Raw genomic sequence first — 19,451 nt, forward strand, 5'->3', positions numbered from 1 at the left:
ACTGATAGAAAAGGAGCGAAGAACCCCATAGCTGATAACCTGTCTAGGTTGGAGAATGTTCTTGATGACCCACTACCTATTGATGATAGTTTTCCTGATGAGCAATTAGCTACAATAAATGTTTCTAATAGTACACCTTAGTATGCTGACTATGCTAATTATATTGTTGCTAAATACATACCCCGTAGCTTTCCTTACCAACAAAAGGAAAAAAATTCTTCTATGATTTAAGACATTACTTTTGGGATGACCCACATCTTTATAAAGAAGGAGTAAATGGTATTATTATACGTTGTGTACCCGAGCATGAACAGGAACAAATCCTATGGAAATGTCACTCCAAAGCTTATGTAGGACATCATGCGGGAGACAGAACTACTCAAAAGGTATTGCAATCTGGGTTTTATTGGCCCACTCTCTTCAAGGATGCTCGTAAGTTTGTCTTTTCTTGTCATGAATGTCAAAGAATAGGTAATATAGGTAAGCATCAAGAAATTCCTATGAATTATTCACTTGCTGTTGAACCATTTGATGTTTGGGGATTTGATTACATGGGACCTTATCCTTCCTGTAATGGGTATACTCATATTTTGGTTGCTATTGATTATGTTACTAAGTGGGTAGAAGCTATTCCAACTAGTAGTTCTGATCAAAACACCTCTTAAAATGCTTAAATAAGTTATTTTCCCAAGGTTTGGAGTCCCTAGATATTTAATGACTGATGTTGGTTCACACTTTATTCATGGTGCTTTCCGTAAAATGCTTGCCAAGTATGACATTAACCATAGAATTGCATCACCCTATCATCCTCAGTCTAGTGGCCAAGTTGAACTTAGCAATAGAGAAATAAAATTAATTTTACAAAATACTGTCAATAGGTCCTGGAAGAATTGGTCTAAGAAATTAGATGATGCACTTTGGGCTTATAGATAGTACAACATACAAAAATCCTATGGGCATGTCTCCTTATAAAATGGTTTATGGAAAAGCTTGTCATTTGCCTCTTGAGTTGGAGCATAAAGCTTATTGGGAAATTAAAGAACTCAACTATGATTTCAAACTTGCTGGTGAGAAGAGGTTATTTGATATTCACTCATTAGATGAATGGAGAACCCAAGCTTATGAAAATGCCATGTTATTTAAAGAAAAATTTAAAAGATTGCATGATAAAAGAATGCAAAAGCGTGAGTTCAAAGTTGGAGAATATGTTCTTTTGTACAACTCTCGTTTCAGATTCTTTGTAGGAAAACTCCTACACAAATGGGAAAGACCATATGTTATCGAGGAGGGTTATCGATCTGGAGCTATCAAAATAAATAATGCCGAAGGTACTAACCCGAAGGTTGTTAGTGGGCAATGAATAAAACATTATATCTCAGGTACGCCCATTAATGTTGAAAGAAATATTATCCAAACTATGACACCAGAAGAACGCATAAAAGAAACCTTCTGGAACACTCCAGAATCGTGAAAAAAAGGAGGTATGTGATACACTAAGTAAACGGACTCCAAAAAATCTGCAAAAATATTTTCTGTCCGTTTTGGAATATAACAAAAAATAGAAAAAATAAGAAACAACTAGGAAGGCACCCCTAGTGGGCACAAGACACCAGGGCGCGCATGGCTGCCAGGCACGCCCAGGTGGGTTGTGCCCACCTCAGGTACCTTCCGGACTCCGTTTTTCTTCCGTTTGCTTGTTTCCCAAGATAAAATAAATCTTTATATACCCCCCAAACCTATTGACCTCCGTATCACGGAGAAATCTCTTGTTTTCTTTTCCTTGCCATTTCCTGACAGATCTAATCCACCACGGCCACTTTAAGCTCCTCCAAGGACAAGTTCCTTGAGAACATCATCAACCCATATTTGTGGGAGGTGATGCAGCACCCTCAAGCTATCCATATGCGTGAGGGGGTGCTGCATATCCGCGATGTGCAAGGCCCCAAGGGGACGGGATCCGTGGAGGCTAGGCTTGAAGCTATGGAGTAGGAAGTCTTCCGGTGCAAGGGGATGGTGGAACGCGGACTCAATGCCAATCACCTCATGATCGCGGACTACACCCGTGATCTCAAGGTGGATGGCAAGTCCATGAAGGACATCGTCTTCTCCTTCAACGAGCAAATCAACTTCCTTTAGAGCCAGATCTACGACCTTCAAAACCAAGTCTTTGAATATGAGGCAAGGTTTAAAGGTATGAGTTTGGCTGCCAGTTGCAGGACCCGAGAGACTCACTCCTCCTCTTATGATGGTGAGCCTCTGCCAAGGAAACCCGAGGACAAGATTTCTACCACTTTATCACCACCACCTCCTTCTTCATCACCAAAAGGAAATTGAGTATCGGGTATGGGCACTCCCCTTGGCATGTGCCAAGCTTGGGGAGGTACCCTAGTATCGTATCACCTCCATTATCTTTTGCCTTTATTTACCATAGTTCGATCCATAATTATCTTCTGCTTTAGATGAATAAAAGTTTAGTTCAATCCTTTCTTTTCGAGAGTTTTCTTAGTGATCTATCTTTGTAATCGTATGGGAGATATATAATAAAGTTTAGTTGGAGTTTTGTTTTCTCTACTTTCATGTTTAACAAAACAAGAAAGGAAGTAAATGAAAAAGATCATATGCTAATCTTATGGTAAGTAATGACACCACATAAAGAAAAGTATAAGTAGCAAAATTTATTGGAGATTGACAAACATAGCATTGGTCAATGATGCAATTAATGAAAGAATTAATAAGGGAAGAGAAGATTCACATGCAAATACACCATCTTGGAAATCTTTTGTGATTATGAGCCCCCATCAAAATATTATATGCCAAAATTGTTGACATTGGGCAAGGAAGACAACATAATGATTTACGTTTGTTCATATTCACACAGAAGTTATATTTTCATATATCCTTCAACATGTGGTGCTTGCCCCCCATCTTAGCTAGCCAAAAATTCCGCACCAAGTAGAGATACTACTTGTGCATCCAAAAACCCTTAAACCCAAATCTTATTTTCAAGAGTCCACCATACCTACCTAAGGATTGAGTAAGATCCTTTAAGTAAGTTGTCATCGGTGCAATAAGGCAATAAACATTGCTTCTAAAAGTGTTAGATCATTTAGTGTAAGAGAAAACTGAGCGTTGTATGAACTTGTGATGGCAAAGAATAAAAGCACAGACTGCATAATAAAGGTTGTTATCATAAGGGGCAATATAACGTGACATTCCCTTGCACTAAGGGATTGAGCATACAAACAAAAAGCGCATGGCAACCTCTGCTTCCCTCTTTGAAGGGACTATCTTTTACTTTTATGTATATACTTTCATGCAAGAGTCAATGTTTTTCTCTCTATTCCTTTTTATTGTTCTCTTTTGGCAAGCATCATGTGGTGAGGAAAGATCTAGGCACATATATCTAGTTGGATATGGGTAGCATGAGTTATTGTTGTTGACATCACCCTTGAGGTGAATAAGTTGGGAGGCGAAATTATAAGCCTCTATCTTTCTATGTGTCTGGTTGAAACGTTTTGCTCATGTGTATGCGGTGACCGTTAGCAATCATAGAAGACTATATGATGGTTTTGTATGTGGACTTGCCTAAAGGCTCCGACACTTGACCCTTCCTGAAAAGATGATGCATTGTAGTTGCAAAGTTGACTGAGAACATAGTTTGTTGGTTACCAATAGAGTTTATGCATTATACTTCGATGTTGTGATGAATTGTTACTTATTCATGAGAAGTCTATGATAAAATTTCTATGATAAAAGTTTTATGTTAAAGTTGTTGTTATAATAATTTACATGATGCTTCTATGTCCATATTTTGTTTTTATCGACACCTCTCTCTCTAAGCATGTGGACATGTTTTTCGATTTCGGTTTTCGCTTGAGGACAAGCGAGGTCTAAGCTTGGGGGAGTTGATACATCCATTTTGCATCATGTTTACCTACTGTTATTTATAATGTTTTTATGCATAATAATGTTTTTTGGATTAATTCTAATGCCTTTTCTATCATAATATACAAGGTTCACACAAAGAGGGAGAATTTTGGCACTTGGAAATCTATACCTGAAAAAGCTACGTCAGGCTACCTATTCTACACACCTCCGAATGAGCTGAAACTTCACGAGGAATGTTTATGGAATAAATAAGAATTATTGGAGTGAATAACTACCAGAGGGGCCCACCAGGTGGGCACAACCCACCTTGGTGCGCCAGGGAGCCCAGGCGCAGCCTGGTGGGTTGTGCCCTCCTCGGCCCACCTCTCGTGCCAATCTTCTGTATATAAGTCATTTTGACCTAGAAAAAATAAGGGGAGGACTTTCGGGATAGAGCGCCCTGACGCCCGCGATTCAACCGTACACTAATAGTACACGCAAATGTGTACGATCAAGATCAAGGACTCATGGGAAGATATCACAACACAACTGTAGACGCAAATTAAAATAATACAAGCTTTATATTACAAGATAGGGGCCTCGAGGGCTCGAATACATAAGCTCAAATAGACAAGAGTCAGCGGAAGCAACAATATCTGAGTACAGACATGTGTTAAACAAGTTTGCCTTAAGAAGGCTAGCACAAAAGCATCAACGATCGAAAAGGCAAGGCCTCCTACCTGGGAGCCTCCTAACTACTCCAAGTCGTCAGCGGCCGTCATGTAGTAGTAGGCACCCTCGTGGTAGCAGTAGTCTTCAGTGGTGTCGTCTGGCTCCTGGGATCTGTCATCTGGTCGCAACAATCGGGTATTGGAGAAAAGGAGGTAGCAAAGCAACCATGAGTACTCATCCAAAGTACTCACAAGACTTACATCAGACCTAAACTAAGTATGCAACTGTATCAAAGGAAATGGGATGTATCTGTGGAATAAACTACAGAATGCCAGAAAGAAGGGGAAAACCTAGCCTATCAAAGACTAGCATCTTCAAGCATCTTGCAGCATATAGAAGAGTATAGATCAACATAATGTAAAGCAGTAGTAGTGTTATCAACCTTGACCAGAGATCCTTTCTCGACACCCTGCGAGAAAGAAATCCCAGAGCCATACTATTCATTCCTCATAACCATTTCTTATCTCAAGTATCAAGTTCTAGTTGTATCGATCGGGATACAACTCCAAGTGTCCGTTACCGTAGGACAGGCTATCGATAGATGTTTTATTCCCTACAGGGGTGCACCAAATTACCCATCACGCTCCATTAACTCTGGCCAGACACACTTTCCTGGGTCATGCCCGGCCTCGGCCAAATAATACACTACAACCTGACCTAGGCTTAATAGAGAGGTCAGCACACCGGACTAAACCTATGCCCCCAGGGGTCATGGGCCATCGCCCCGGGAACTCCTGCATGTTGCATGGGCGGCCGGTGAGCAGAGCTAGCTACCTCCTTCAACAGGGCAGGAGCTTACGCAGTCCAACCCGGCGTGCGCCACTCAGTTGCTGGCGTCTATTAAGCTTCGGCTGATGTATACGATGCAGAACGCCCATATTATGCCCACGTGATGGTTAGTGCTATGAGGCCAGAGGCCCCTCAGATCAAATATCCAATTCATAGTGGATTAGGAACGCGCGGTAACAAGCAGAGACTCACGAAAGATGTGACCCCGTCGCCCCGTCTCGAGTACTCGCGGCAAGGGCTAAGAATGCCTGGCCACGCCTCGTAAGTATCTCGCGGGCACCCTCCACGTCAACCCGACTCCACATCACTCGCAAATAAGCTCGTGCGGGTATCCCTCAGGGCTGACCCGTCTTTAGTAACATGGCTCAATGTAAAGTCAAAGTAACCATAGTAACTGTATGTCTAACACCAAGGGGAAAACCTGAGGAATCACCCTTGATGGATTCCACTCGATGTAATCATCAAGGTGAATGTAAGAGGATCCACTCTCAAGGTTCACACTTGAGGGGTTGCACGACAGAGCCGTAACGGAAGTGGTTAAGGAGGAAATCACCCTCGATGACCACAATCGGATAGCTACACTAAAGAGATCTCATCATGAGTGATGTAAGAGCTTCCACCCTTGGCACTCGATGGTAACTCTGCAGAGTCGTACAACTAGGGGGTGATGTGCGGTGTCGGGGCCTGTACATCGATCACATTGATCGAGTCATCGAAACATAAAGCGAGGCAACTGGGACAAGGTGGGGTCACTGATGGATCTCTAACCAACCTGTACTAAGCAGTTTAGGATAAGCAGGTAAGGTATGAAAGCAGGTATCAACAACAGGCTATGCATGAGAGTAGGATCATACAGAAAGCAGTAGCAGTTCTAATGCAAGCATGAGAGGGAAAGAAATGGGCGATATTGGAATGCTCAAGGGGGTTTTGCTTGCCTGGTTGCTCTGGCAAGAAAGAGGGGCCGTCAATAGCGTAGTCGTACTGGGTAGCAGTGGCGTCAGTCTCGGTGTCTATCGAGAGAAGAGGGGGAAGAAACAATAAATTTTAATCAAACACATGCATAGCGATGCATGACATGATAAGTAGCGGTGCTAGGGGTGCCGTAACGCTGTATGAGGTGGTACCAATGAAGGGGGGAAACATCCGGAAAAATATGCCCGGTGTTTCGCGTTTTCGGACAGATGAATCGCAGGGGGAAAGTTGCGTGTTCGGTCTACTAGGGATGTGTGGTGGATGAACGGGCTGCTTATCCGGGTTTGTCTCGTCGTTCTGAGCAACTTTAATGTACAAAGTTTTTCCATCCGAGCTACGATTTATTTTATATTAATTTTAAAAGATTTAAATCATTTTTAGGATTTATTTAATTAATTTAATCAACATTATCCAGAACAGTTCACATTGACGTCAGCATGACGTCAGCAGTCAACAGAGGAGTTGACTAGTCAACTCACGCGTGGGTCCCGTTTGTCATTGACTGTTTAAACTAATTAGGGTTTAATTAAACTAACTAGTTAATTAGATTAATTAAACAGGACTAATTAACTTAATTAATTAATTATTTATTTTAATTAATTAATTATTTTTTAATTCTTGTTTTATTAAAAATGTTCTGGGGCGTGGGGCCCCACTTTCATAGTCACAGAGGGGGCCTAACGGGTGCGGGGCTAACGGGCGACGGGCGCCCGCCCAGGCCAACAGGAGGGACGGCGAGGCGTCGCCGGCCTCCGCAACGGGCGGCCGCAGCCGTCGAGGAAGGTGGGGGCCGGCCATGCACGGTGCAGGGACGAGGCTGCTGTGATTTCGCGGGCACATGATGGCAAGCTGGGGGCGATGATGCGGGCGCATCGCAGCGCGGTGGGGCGTCGGGGGCGTTCGCGCCAGGGAGGGGGATGCGATGCCACGCGGGGCAGGGGTGACGGAGCCGGGCGAGGGCGGTGTGCGGTGCGCAGGGCAGAGGCGGCGGGGCGAGGCCAGCACGGGCCAGCCGGAGCAACGAGCGGCGGCGGGCGCGGCCCCGCGTGGGCGAGCGCGCGTGGGTGCGCGGCGAGCAGTCAGGGCACGAGCGACGGGGAGAGAGGCGCGGTGAGCGTGCAACGGGCACGACCGAAGCGCGTCGACCGCGCGTGGGGGGCGGTGACCATGGTGACCCAGGAAGAAAGAGGGCGAAAGGGGACAGTGGCGCTCACTTGCGAGCAGGGAAGGGGGTGCGACGAGGCGCGTTGGCGTCGGTGAGGGAGAGGCGATGGGCAACGCCAACGAGGTGGCGGAGCACAGCAGCGACGAGGCGGCGCCGGGGATGGGCGCCAACGTCGGAGGCACAGGGTGGCGCGGGATCGAGCCCCTCCCCGATCCAGAAGCAGTCGAGTGGGAGGGGTCCGGGGAGGAGGACGAGTCGTCGGGCGAGCGGGTGGTTCTCCGACGAGGTGCGCCGCGGGGCGCCAGCATCGAGGATTAGCGGCGGGGTCGAGGGGCGAGCATGATGGGTCGTGCCCCCGATCCAGATCGTGGGAGGTAGTGGGAACAGGGGGAGTGGTGGATCGGGTGAGTAGCTAGGGGTTTCAGGGAGGGGTTATATAGGGGGCGGGGTGGGCTGACTTAGGTGGGCTGGCCGGTCGGCTAGCTGGGCCGGTCAGCCCAGTGGGGAGGGGACCTTTTCCCTTTTTTTAATTTTTTTACAGATCTGTTTTTACAAAGATTAGGGCATTTCACCACTTTGCAAAAATGTTGGATCACCACCAATAATAAGAAGTGAATATTTGTCACATGATTAACATTTTAGTTTTCATGTTTGAGAATTTTGGATTTTGATTTGAATTTGAAATTTGAATTAAAATCTGGATCGAGCGAGGATTAGCAATCGTAATGTGATGACAAAGCTCCATTAGCAGAGGATTACTGTAGCTTAATTATCTGGGCGTCACAAGTGCCGCCGTCTCGAGGCGGAACTTGGGCAGGAGCACTTTTGCCCTCCGGCGGGGCAGTTCCGTCGGGGGAACTTGCCTCACGGAGGGGGAAATCATCGTCATCATCATCATCAACAACCCTCTCATCTTGGGGAGGCCAATATTCATCATCATCTTCACCAGCACCATCTCCTCGCAAACCCTAGTTTATCTCTTGTGTTCAATCTTTGTACCGGAACCTCAGATTGGTACCTATGGGAGACTAGAAGTGTTGATTACATCTTGTAGTTGATCACCATATGGTTTATTTGGTGGAATATTATATGTTCAGATCCATTCTGCTATTTAATGCCCCTCTGATCATGAACATATTTATCACTTGTGAGTAGTTTCTTTTGTTCTTGAGGTCACGGGAGAAATCTTGTTGCCAGTAATCACGTGAACTTGATATGTGCTCAATATTTTGATAATATGTATGTTATGATTCTCTTAGTGGTGTCATGTGAACGTCGACTACATGATACTTCACCATATTTGGGCCTAAGGGAATGCATTGTGGAGTAGTTATTAGATGATGGGTTGCTAGAGTGACAGAAGCTTAAACCCTAGTTTATGCGCTACTTCGTAAGGGACCGGTTTGGATCCAAAAGTTTAATGCTATGGTTAGATTCATTCTTAATACTTTTCTCATAGTTGTGGATGCTTGCGAGGGGGTTAATCATAAGTAGGAGGTTTGTTCAAGTAAGAACAACACCTAAGCACCGATCCACCCACATATCATATTATCAAAGTAGTGAACACAAATCAAGCTAACATCGGCTGAATGAAGCAGATCGCCTTATGTTGTTATCCTCTATCTTCTTCATTGCCAATTCAAGGGCGAACTGAGTGAGGGTAGATCAGGGGGTACTTTAGGAATTGGTACTGGTCACGCTTGTTCCCGTCGAGGGTGTGTGGCCGAGTGGGCAGTCCAAGAGTACTTCATGATTTGGTACCGGTCAAGCTTGTTCCTCTCGGAGGAGTACTACTGAGTGAATAGCCCAAGGGTACTTCAGGATTTGGTACTGATGAATCCTGTTCCACTCGGTAGTATGCAGACAACTCAGTAGTCAGAGGGTACTTCAAGATATGGTATTGGTCTAACTTGTTCCTTCGATCGGTGCCTGTCCGGATACTCATGAGTCAATGCTCTGGTTTCTCTTTTGGGTCTTCTGACTGATTGTTTCTTGCATGTTGTAGAGGACCTGTGAGATGGGATCCCACTACGCTGCAATGGAGAAGGAGGTGACATCCCTTCGACTCGATCTAGAGGCTGAGAAGCTCAAGATTGCGTGACTGGAGCAAGAGAAGAAGGCCCTGGGAGGTAAGCTATTTCCTCCGTCTGGTAGTTTATAACCCACAAGTATAGGGGATCTTTTGTAGCCTTTTTCGATAAATAAGAGTGTCGAACCCAATGAGGAGATAAAGGTAGAACAAATATTCCCTCAAGTTCTATCAACCACCGATACAACTCTACGCACACTTAACATTTGTGTTACCTAGAACAAGAATAAAACTAGAAGTACTTCATAGGTGTGGATAGGTTTGCAAGATAATAAAGAACATGATAATAAAAGTTAGGTGTTGTTTAAATAAAGAAACAATTAAATTTAGTAAAACGAGTGTGGATTGGTGGTGGTAGCATTTCCGAAATTGTCCCCTAGCAATTGACTATGTTGCTAGACCAATAGCAAGTTTTTATGTGGGAGATGTCACTGCTAGCATGTCGTCCCTTACTTGGAATTCTATGCACTTATTATTGGAACAATTAGCAAGCGTCTGCAACTAATAACATTCATTAAGGTAAAACCCAACCATAGCATTAAGATATATATTGGTCCCCCTTCAATCCCATACGTATCAATTTCTATGTTTAGGCTGAAGCTGCCGTCACCCTTGCCCTCCAATGCATAGTCCTATCAACGTACAACTAACCGTATGGTGTGATCCACATGCGTGCTCATATGATGGGCACCAAAGGACAACCACATAACCACAAGAAAATTAAACCAATCATAACAATTCACCCGTTACCGATATAGCACAACAAAAATCTACTCAGACATCATAGGATGGCAACATATCATTGGATAATAGTATGAAGCATAAAGCACCATGTTCAATTAGAGGGTATAGTGGGTTGCGGGAGAGTGGACCACTGAATATAGATGGGTGAAGGTGATGAAGATGTTGGTGAAGATGATGGAGTTGTTGGAGTAGATCGCGGTCACATGATGATTGCCCCGACAGCGTTCCGGTGCCACCAGGAGAGAGGGGGAGAGAGCCCCCCTCATTCTTATTCTTCCTTGGCCTCCCCCTAGATGGGAGGAGGGTTCCCTCTCTGGTCCATAGCCTCCATGGCGGCGGAGGGGCGAGAGTCCCTCCGAGATTGGATCTGTCTCTCTGTTCTCTTTTTGTTTCGCGTTCCTGTTTTCTGGCCCTTCATCATTTCTTAAATTACCGGAGATCCATAACTCCGATTGCGCTGAAATTTTTACATGATTTTTCCATAAATTATGTTTCTTGCGCACGAAGAAGGGCCCCAACCGACTTACGGGGAGGGCACAAGGCACCTGGGTGCACCAGGGGGTGCCCGGCACGCCCTGATGGGTTGTCGAGTCCGTGGACCTCTGTTTGCGTTGATTCCACCTCCCAAAAATCACAAGTATTCCAAAATAATTCTCCGTAAATTTTAATCACGTTTGGACTTAGTTCAATATGGATATTCTGCGAAAAAAATGCAACAAAGTGGAACTAGCACCGAGCACTGGATCAATAGGTTAGTCTAATAAATCATATAAAATGTTGCCGAAATTATGTGAAAGTTGTATAATATTGGCATGAAACAATTAAAAATTATAGATATGATGAAGACGTATCAGCATCCCCAAGCTTCATTCCTGCTCGTCCTTGAGTAGGTAAATGAGAAAAAAGAATTTTTTGTTGTGGAATGCTACATAGCATAATCTTGATCATATATGTAATCATGGCATGAATATTTAGACATAAGTGATTCAAATACATAGTCTATAATTTGACATAAAGACATCAATATCAGGCATCCCAACAAACAATCATGTCTTTCAAAATATAACGCTAAAGAAAGCTATTCCTACAAAATCATATGGTCTTGTCATGCTCTGTCTTCTTAACACAAAGTATTTATCATGCACAACCCCGATGACAAGCCTAGCAATTCGTTCATACTTTTTAACGTGCTTCAACTTTTTCAACCCCCACACAATACATGAGCGTGAGCCATGGATATAGCACTATGGGTGTAATAGATTATAATGATAAGGGTAAATATTGAGAAGACAAAAGGTAAGAAAGTCTCACATCGACGCGGCTAACCAATGGGCTAAGGAGATGCCCATCAACTAATATCAATGCGAGGAGTAAGGATTGCCATGCAACGAATGCACTAAGAGCTATAAGTGTATGAAAGCTCAAACTAAAAACTAAGTGGGTGTGCATCTAACTGTATAAATAAAAATTCCCACTAGTATATGGTAGTGACAACATAGGAGACTCTCCATATGAAAAACTTGGTGCTACTTTGAAGCAAAAGTGTGGAATTAGCATGCCCCTTCTCTCTTTTCTCTCATTTTTTCATTTTTTCTTTTTCTTGGGCCCTTTTTAGCCTCACTTTTTTGTTTTTTTATATATTTATCCGGAGTCTTATCCCGACTTGTGGGGGAATCATAGTCTCCATCATCCAATCCTCACTGGGACATGCTCTAGTAATAAATAATGATGATCATCACACTTCTATTTACTTACAACTGAATAGAAGTAAAAAATTACAACTCGATACCTAGAACAAAGTATGTGTCTATATGAAAGCGTCTGGCAGTCTACCAGGATGTGCAATGATCTAGGTAGTAGAGATATCGAAAAACGGATAAGCCATGGAAATATCATGCTAGCTATCTTACGATCATGCAAAGCAATATGACAATGAATGCTCAAGTCATCAACATGGAAGCGGTGGAAGTTGCATGGCAAGATATCTTGGAATGTCTATGGAAAAGCCATAGTAGGTAGGTATGGTGGTTGTTTTGAGGAAGATATAATAAGGCTTATGTGTGATAGAGCGTAGCATATCACAGGGTTTGGTTGCACCGGCTAAGTTTGCACCATGTCTCGATGTGAGAAAGGGCAATGCATGGTACCGAAGAGGCTAGCAAATTGCGGAAAGGTAAGAGGGCGTATAATCCATGGACTCACATTAGTCATAAAGAACTCATATACTTATTGCAAAAGTTTATTAGCCCTCAAAGCAAAGTACTACTATGCATGCCACTAGAGGGATAGATTGGTAGGAAAAGACCATCGCTCCTCCCCGACCGCCACTCATAAGGAAGACAATCAATAATAAATCATGCTCCAACGTCATAGCATAATGAGAGACTATACGTGCATGATTCGGGAATCACGAACCATAACACTAATATTCTTACTAACCACAACCGTTCACTAGTACCTCCCACATATTATCATCTCTATATTGCAAAACTATTGCAAGGAATCAAACATGTCATATTCAGTGATCCACAAGTTTTATGTAGGATTTCATAACTAACCATGCAACTGACCAATTCGTGTTGACTCTCTATATAGATATAAGTGAAGCATGAGAGTTTAATTCTTTCTACAAAATACCATGCTCTAATAAATATAAGTGAAGCAAAAGTGCATTCTACAAATAACGGTTTTCTATGTGAAGAGAAACAGGCAATACAAACTTCAAATGATATAAGTGAAGCACATGAAGCATTCTATAAAGCCGTACTCAAAAGATATAAGTGATGTGCAATGAGAATTCTATAAATAAAACATGGACTATCTCATACCAGCATGGTGCATAAAAGAAGAATGAAAAATAAACACAAAAGACGCTCCAAGACTTACATGTATCACATGAACGAAACGAAAACGAAAACATACTAATACTTGTTGAAGAAAGATGGGATGCCTTCCGGGGCATCCTCGTTCTTAGACGGTTGAGTCTCCTTGAATATTTATTTGGGTTGCCTTGGCCGTTACCAAGCTTGAACTCTTCCCTCTCCTCCTTCTTATATCGAGACCTCCTCGATCTTCAGACACTTCATCCACACAAAACTTAACAGAAAACTGGTGAGATCCGTTAGTATAATAAAGCAAATCACTACTTCAAGTTCTGTTGCAAACCCATTCATATTTTGTTTTTTCATTGTAGCGACTGTATTATAACTTTTCCATGGTTTATACCACAGATAAAATCGATAGTTTCATCAAAACAAGCAAAATAATGCATCAAAAACAGAATCTTTCTTAAACATGACAGTCTGTAGCAATCTGAATATTAACCATACTTCTGTATCTCCAAAAATTCTGAAAAATTGGGAAACAATAAAAATTTTGCATAGAAATACTTTGTAAAAATTTCAGAAACTTTTGACGTCCTAGTAAAAAATGTAAAATCACGCACTACAGCCAAAGTTTCTGTTTTTACACCGCACATACCAACAAGCAATCTAATCATCCTAAAGGCAAATGTTGGCACATTTTTTATAATATAATGGATTTCTACAAGGGGATAATTATTTTTGTGACAAACTTCCATGAAAATTTTACATTGTTTTCATGAGCATGAACACAAGTGTTCAAGGTCGACCCTCACTTCTCCAATGCATAACCTTCCAATCGCTTCTCTTTTTCAAAAAGTTTTTAAGTTCCCCTCTATATTTTTTGTTTGAAAACTTTATAAAAGCACTCATCAGAATAAAATGACTCTCTAAAATTTTCGGGTTTTCTCCCTGGCATCGCTTTTTTTTGAAGCCATTAAGCTAGGCATAAAGTGCTCAAGTAATTGATCCGCCTGGATCCCAAGGAATATCAAAGCCACTTTTAATTAACAATGATTTGGCATTTAGTAGTGAGCACAAAGGATCATATATCATGCAATTACGAAGTCTAACTCTCTTCCTATGCACTGGCATGTTATAAAAGAACAATTCATGCACATCAAGTAAAGGCCAATACATAGCATAGGCAGTTTCTTGCAATTTTATCGTGTTGGAAACACAGAGAGGTGGAGATATAGTTCCTCTCTCATAATAATGGCAAGTAAGATCAGAAAGCACATGCATATTATATTCATCAAAATTATCATGTGCAATGGTAAAAGTCAACCCATCAATGTAATCCTTAATAAGTGCAAACTTCTCCGGTATAGTGTAGTTTGGAGAATTCAAAAAGATAATAGGACTATCATGTGTGGGTGCAATAGCAACAATTTAATTCTCAACATAAGGAACTATAGAAAGTTCATCTCCATAAGCATAATTCAAATTGGCATCATGACCACAAGCATAGCAAGCATCAATTTCATCAAAAAGGGATATTTCAAACGAATCTGAGGGATCATAGCAATTATCATAGCATTCATCCTTCGGTAAGAACGAAGGGACATTAAACAATGTATGGGATAAAGAGTTACTCTCATTAGAAGGTGGGCACGGGTAACTAATCCGCTCTTCCTCCTTTTGTTCTTCGCTCTCCTCCTCATCTTTTTCATCTAATGATCTCACAATTTCATCAATTTCTTCTTCCATAGTTTCCTTCGAAATATTAGTATCTTCTTGGAAAGCATAGACTTTTTCAATAAACTCATTAATATCTGAATTATATTTATAATTCTCATAACAATATTTAAGTATAGCAAAATTTTCAGGTCTATAAACTGCATCATCAAAGTCTTCATACTGTTCAAACATAGATTCAATTCATAAGCACCCTTAAAAGCAACAAATTCTTCTATTCATTCCACATCATTGTAATCATATCTACCATTAGCATAAGAAGCTAAGGTTTCTTTGTCATTAAATTTGCATGAAAAGGGATGGTGTGGAGCCTTAATCCTAGAGCAACAAGTATAATCATATCTGTGGCATAAATTCCAAGCATACAAATGCAACATATCAATTTGATCGATTAACATTTCCCCTTTTTGTGTCAAGTGATAATCCCTAAAGTATTCACTTTGAACTAACATCTCTCCCATTATCAAGTTGAATGGGGTTTTCTAAGGATTATCAAAATAGTGTTATATATTTTTTACATAATGAGCATTGTGGGTTTTAGGAGGCCCCCCATCTCCATGAGTAGCATGTACAACTAATTTTTTTTGGTATTTCGTGTTCCATATCCATAACTAAAGATATAAAACAACTTAGAATAGAAAATAAAATCTACTTAGTGATAAAGCAAACAAGCACACACAAGAATATTCACCCCACGCTATTGCTCCCCGGCAACAGCGCGTGAAAAAGGTCTTGATAACCCACAAATTTAGGGAATCTTTTGTAGCCGTTATCGATAAATAAGAGTGTTGAACCTAACAAGGAGCTAAAGGTAGAACAAATATTCCCTCAAGTTCGATAGACCACCGATACAACTCTACACACACTTAACGTTTGCTTTACCTAGAACAAGAATACAACTAGAAGTACTTTGTAGGTGTGGATAGGTTTGCAAGATAATAAAGAACGTGAAAATAAAAGTTAGGTGTTGTTTAAATAAAGAGACAATTAAATTTAGTAAAACGAGTGTGGATTGGTGGTGGTAGGATTTGCGGAATTGTCCCTTAGCAATTGACTATGTTGCTAGACGGACAACAAGTTTGTATGTGGGAGAGGGCACTGCTAGCATGTCGTCCCTTACTTCGAATTCTATGTACTTATGATTGGAACTATTAGCAAGCATCCTCAATTCCTAATGCTCATAAAGGTAAAATCCAACCATATCATTAAGATATATATTGGTCCCCCTTCAATCTCGTACATCATATCAATTTCTATGTTTAGGTTGAAGCTGCTGTCACCCTTGCCCTCTAATGCATAGTCCTATCAATGTACAACTAACCCTATGGTGTGATCCACACTCGCGCTCATATGATGGGCACCAAAGTACAACAACATAACCACAAGCAAATTAAACCAACCATAGCAACTCACCAATTACCAATAGGACAACAAAAATCTACTCAGACGTCATAGTATGGCAATATTCATTGGATAATAGTATGAAGCATAAAGCACCATCTTCAAGTAGAGGGTATAGCGGGTTGTAGGAGAGTGGACCGCTAAATATAGATGGGGGAAGGTGCTGAAGATGTTGGTGAAGATGACAGTTGTCGGTGTCAAAGCCGGTGGATCTTTGGTAGGGGGTCCCGAACTGTGCGTCTAGGCCGGATGGTAACAGGAGGCGGGGGACACGATGTTTTACCCAGGTTCGGGCCCTCTTGATGGAGGTAAAACCCTACGTCCTGCTTGATTAATATTGATGATATGGGTAGCACAAGAGTAGATCTACCACGAGATCAGAGAGGCTAAACCCTAGAAGCTAGCCTATGGTATGATTGTATGTTGTGATTGTTGTCCTACGGACTAAAACCCTTTGGTTTATATAGACATCGGAGAGGGTTAGGGTTACACAAGGTCGGTTACAACGGAGGAGATATCCATATCCATATCGCCTAGCTTGCCTTCCACGCCAAGTAGAGTCCCATCCGGACACGAGACGAAGTCTTCAATCTTGTATCTTCATAGTCTAACAGTCCGGCCAATGGATATAGTCCGGCTATCCGGAGACCCCCTAATCCAGGACTACCTCAGTAGCCCCCGAACCAGGCTTCAATGACGATGAGTCCGGCGCGCAGTATTGTCTTCGGCATTGCAAGGCGGGTTCCTCTCCAAATTCTGTGTACCTGTCGAAATAATGTCCGGTTTCTTGTGAATGTTGCACTCCTTGTCTTCCACACCCAATAATAGTCACTTTCCACGTGTCGAGTGAATGTGAAGAGCCAAGGTGTTTTCACATTTACCCCCTAGCTGTGCGAATGAGCCGCCTATTTAAAAAGACGAGGATTCAGATCCAAATCACACCATCCTCCCTTGGCGAGACTTCATCGGAGTGTGCCCGACAGAGATCCATTCCATCATGGCCGGTCGACGCAGCTCCTCCTCTCGCTCCCCTAGCTCCAAGCCTGGAGATTGGGAGAGATGTTCCGTCCCGTGCAGCAAATTAGTGATGCTTCAGACCAAGGGATTTCTTCCCCCAGCGTACTTGGTCCCGGTTCGAGCCGGGCTCGCCACCTATAATGGCGGAGAGCAAGCGGAGAGCCTTCCCAATCCCTCCAAGGGAGAGCGAGTATGCCTTGTCCCTTATTTGGTAAGAGGGCTTGGATTCCCAATTCATCCGTTTCTCCGGGGGCTCCTGCAGTTCTACGGCCTCTAGTTGCACAACCTTACGCCTGCCTCCATGCTGCATATCGCGGGATTCGTAGCCCTTTGCGAGTTGTTTTTGGGCTGTGAGGCTCATTTCGCTCTATGGAAGAAGTTGTTCTGCCTTGTGCCCCGCTCTCAGAAGGGGTCAATATATCAAGTGGGCGGAGCCGAAGTGTGGCGTATTGCCGGGACCGGATACCTGTCCGGAACCCCAAAGAAGACGTCGAAAGACTGGCCTTCAGAATGGTTTTATATAGAAGACGTCCCCCTCCCAGATCCTATTCGGATCGGCCTTCCTGAGTTCGACAACGCCCCTTTGAAGAAGCGACGGAGCTGGCATCCACGGAGCTCCTTGGAGGAAAACGACAGGGACGTTCTTTACCTGATGAGCCGGATAAGTTTTTTAGCTTGATCCGGATTGACCATGATCGAGGTCATGGCCATATGTATCATGCGGGGGGTGCAGCCGCTTCAGTATAGAGGCCACCCTATGTGGGATTTCAACGGGGAGGATGATGCCACCCGTTACGGTCGTAAAGGGCCGGGATCGGTTGCTGATCTAATAAAGATCTTATCCACTTTGTACAAGGGAGAAGAGGAGGAATTCCTTCGTGTCAACCCGCAGGGCGGATTTTCTATGCACAATCCTCCAAGCTGGGTAAGTGGAGACTTTTTCTCGCCCATCCGTTTCATATTTCCGCAATTAAGTACTCAGTCTAGCGATTTCTATGCAGGAACTGCGCCAGGCTGTAAGGGAGATAAACAACCCCCCTCCACAACCCGAGGACCCTGGACGGTCCCTCGACCCAGCCTCCCAAGAGGATCCGGACATATCTGTGGAGCTGATCAATGGGGTGTTTTACCAATCGAGCAATGATAACGCTTTGGTGGCCATTACAGCCAATTACCCTGGGCTAGTTCCAGCCTCACAGGTGACTGAGACCGAAGTCCCAACACTTCAAAAAGGGATCCGTCCTTGCGTGTTTTTGATCGCCGTATAACAGCCGTGTTTTGCAGGGGAGGTCCTCGAGGCAGAAGGCCGAGCCTGCGGCGACTGGCCAACAAGGGGCCACGAGGCCAGGCAGGCTAAAAAGACCCGCAGTCCGGATTGAGACACTGGCGCAGCGGTACGGCGCGCCGTCTTTATTGCAAGACATTATTCTCAGAGGCATATTAATGCCCATGCCTTCCTTTCAGGAAAAAGAGCGCTCTCCGGACTATACCCGGAGAGGCTACCAATCGCGCCTCCACAAGCCAGGCTCCAAGGCCGGATTCAGAGGTGGGAATGAATACGAGGCATGCGTCGGGTGCTCCTCTGACAGAGGATGCAGATAAACTGTCCGCCACCCATTCCGAGGTGGAAAGTGCCATGAACCACAGGCGTCGCCGGACTGTTCTTCGTGACGCTTGTTTCTCCCAAGAGGCATTGGATGCCTTCAACACTACTGGAATCAGCTAATTTGCCATCTGCCAGCTCTTTGCCGTCTGCTAGCTGACGGCAAAGAAGCTCTTTGCCATCAGCTTCCAAAAAGCAGATGGCAAAGACCAGGCTGACGGCAGAGAAGCTCTTTGTCGTCCGTTTGATCTTTGTCGTCCGCCAGCAGACGGCAAAGAATCTTTGCCGTCAGCTGGCAGACGGCAAAGAGAGAGGTGGCCCCCACCCCCCGCCAGTTTGGGAAAAACTTAACGGCCCACCTCTTTGCCGTCTGCCAGCAGACGGCAAAGAGGCAAAAGGGCGGATGGCAAAGAGGGGCGGACGGCAAAGAGGGCAGTATCTAACGGCCCGTGCCCCCCCCGCCCCTCTCTGTTCTCTCCTCGCCCCGCCACCACTTCCCACCCCACCGCCGCC

Source organism: Triticum dicoccoides, chromosome 7A, assembly GCF_002162155.2.
Source record: "Triticum dicoccoides isolate Atlit2015 ecotype Zavitan chromosome 7A, WEW_v2.0, whole genome shotgun sequence".
NCBI lineage: Eukaryota > Viridiplantae > Streptophyta > Magnoliopsida > Poales > Poaceae > Triticum > Triticum dicoccoides.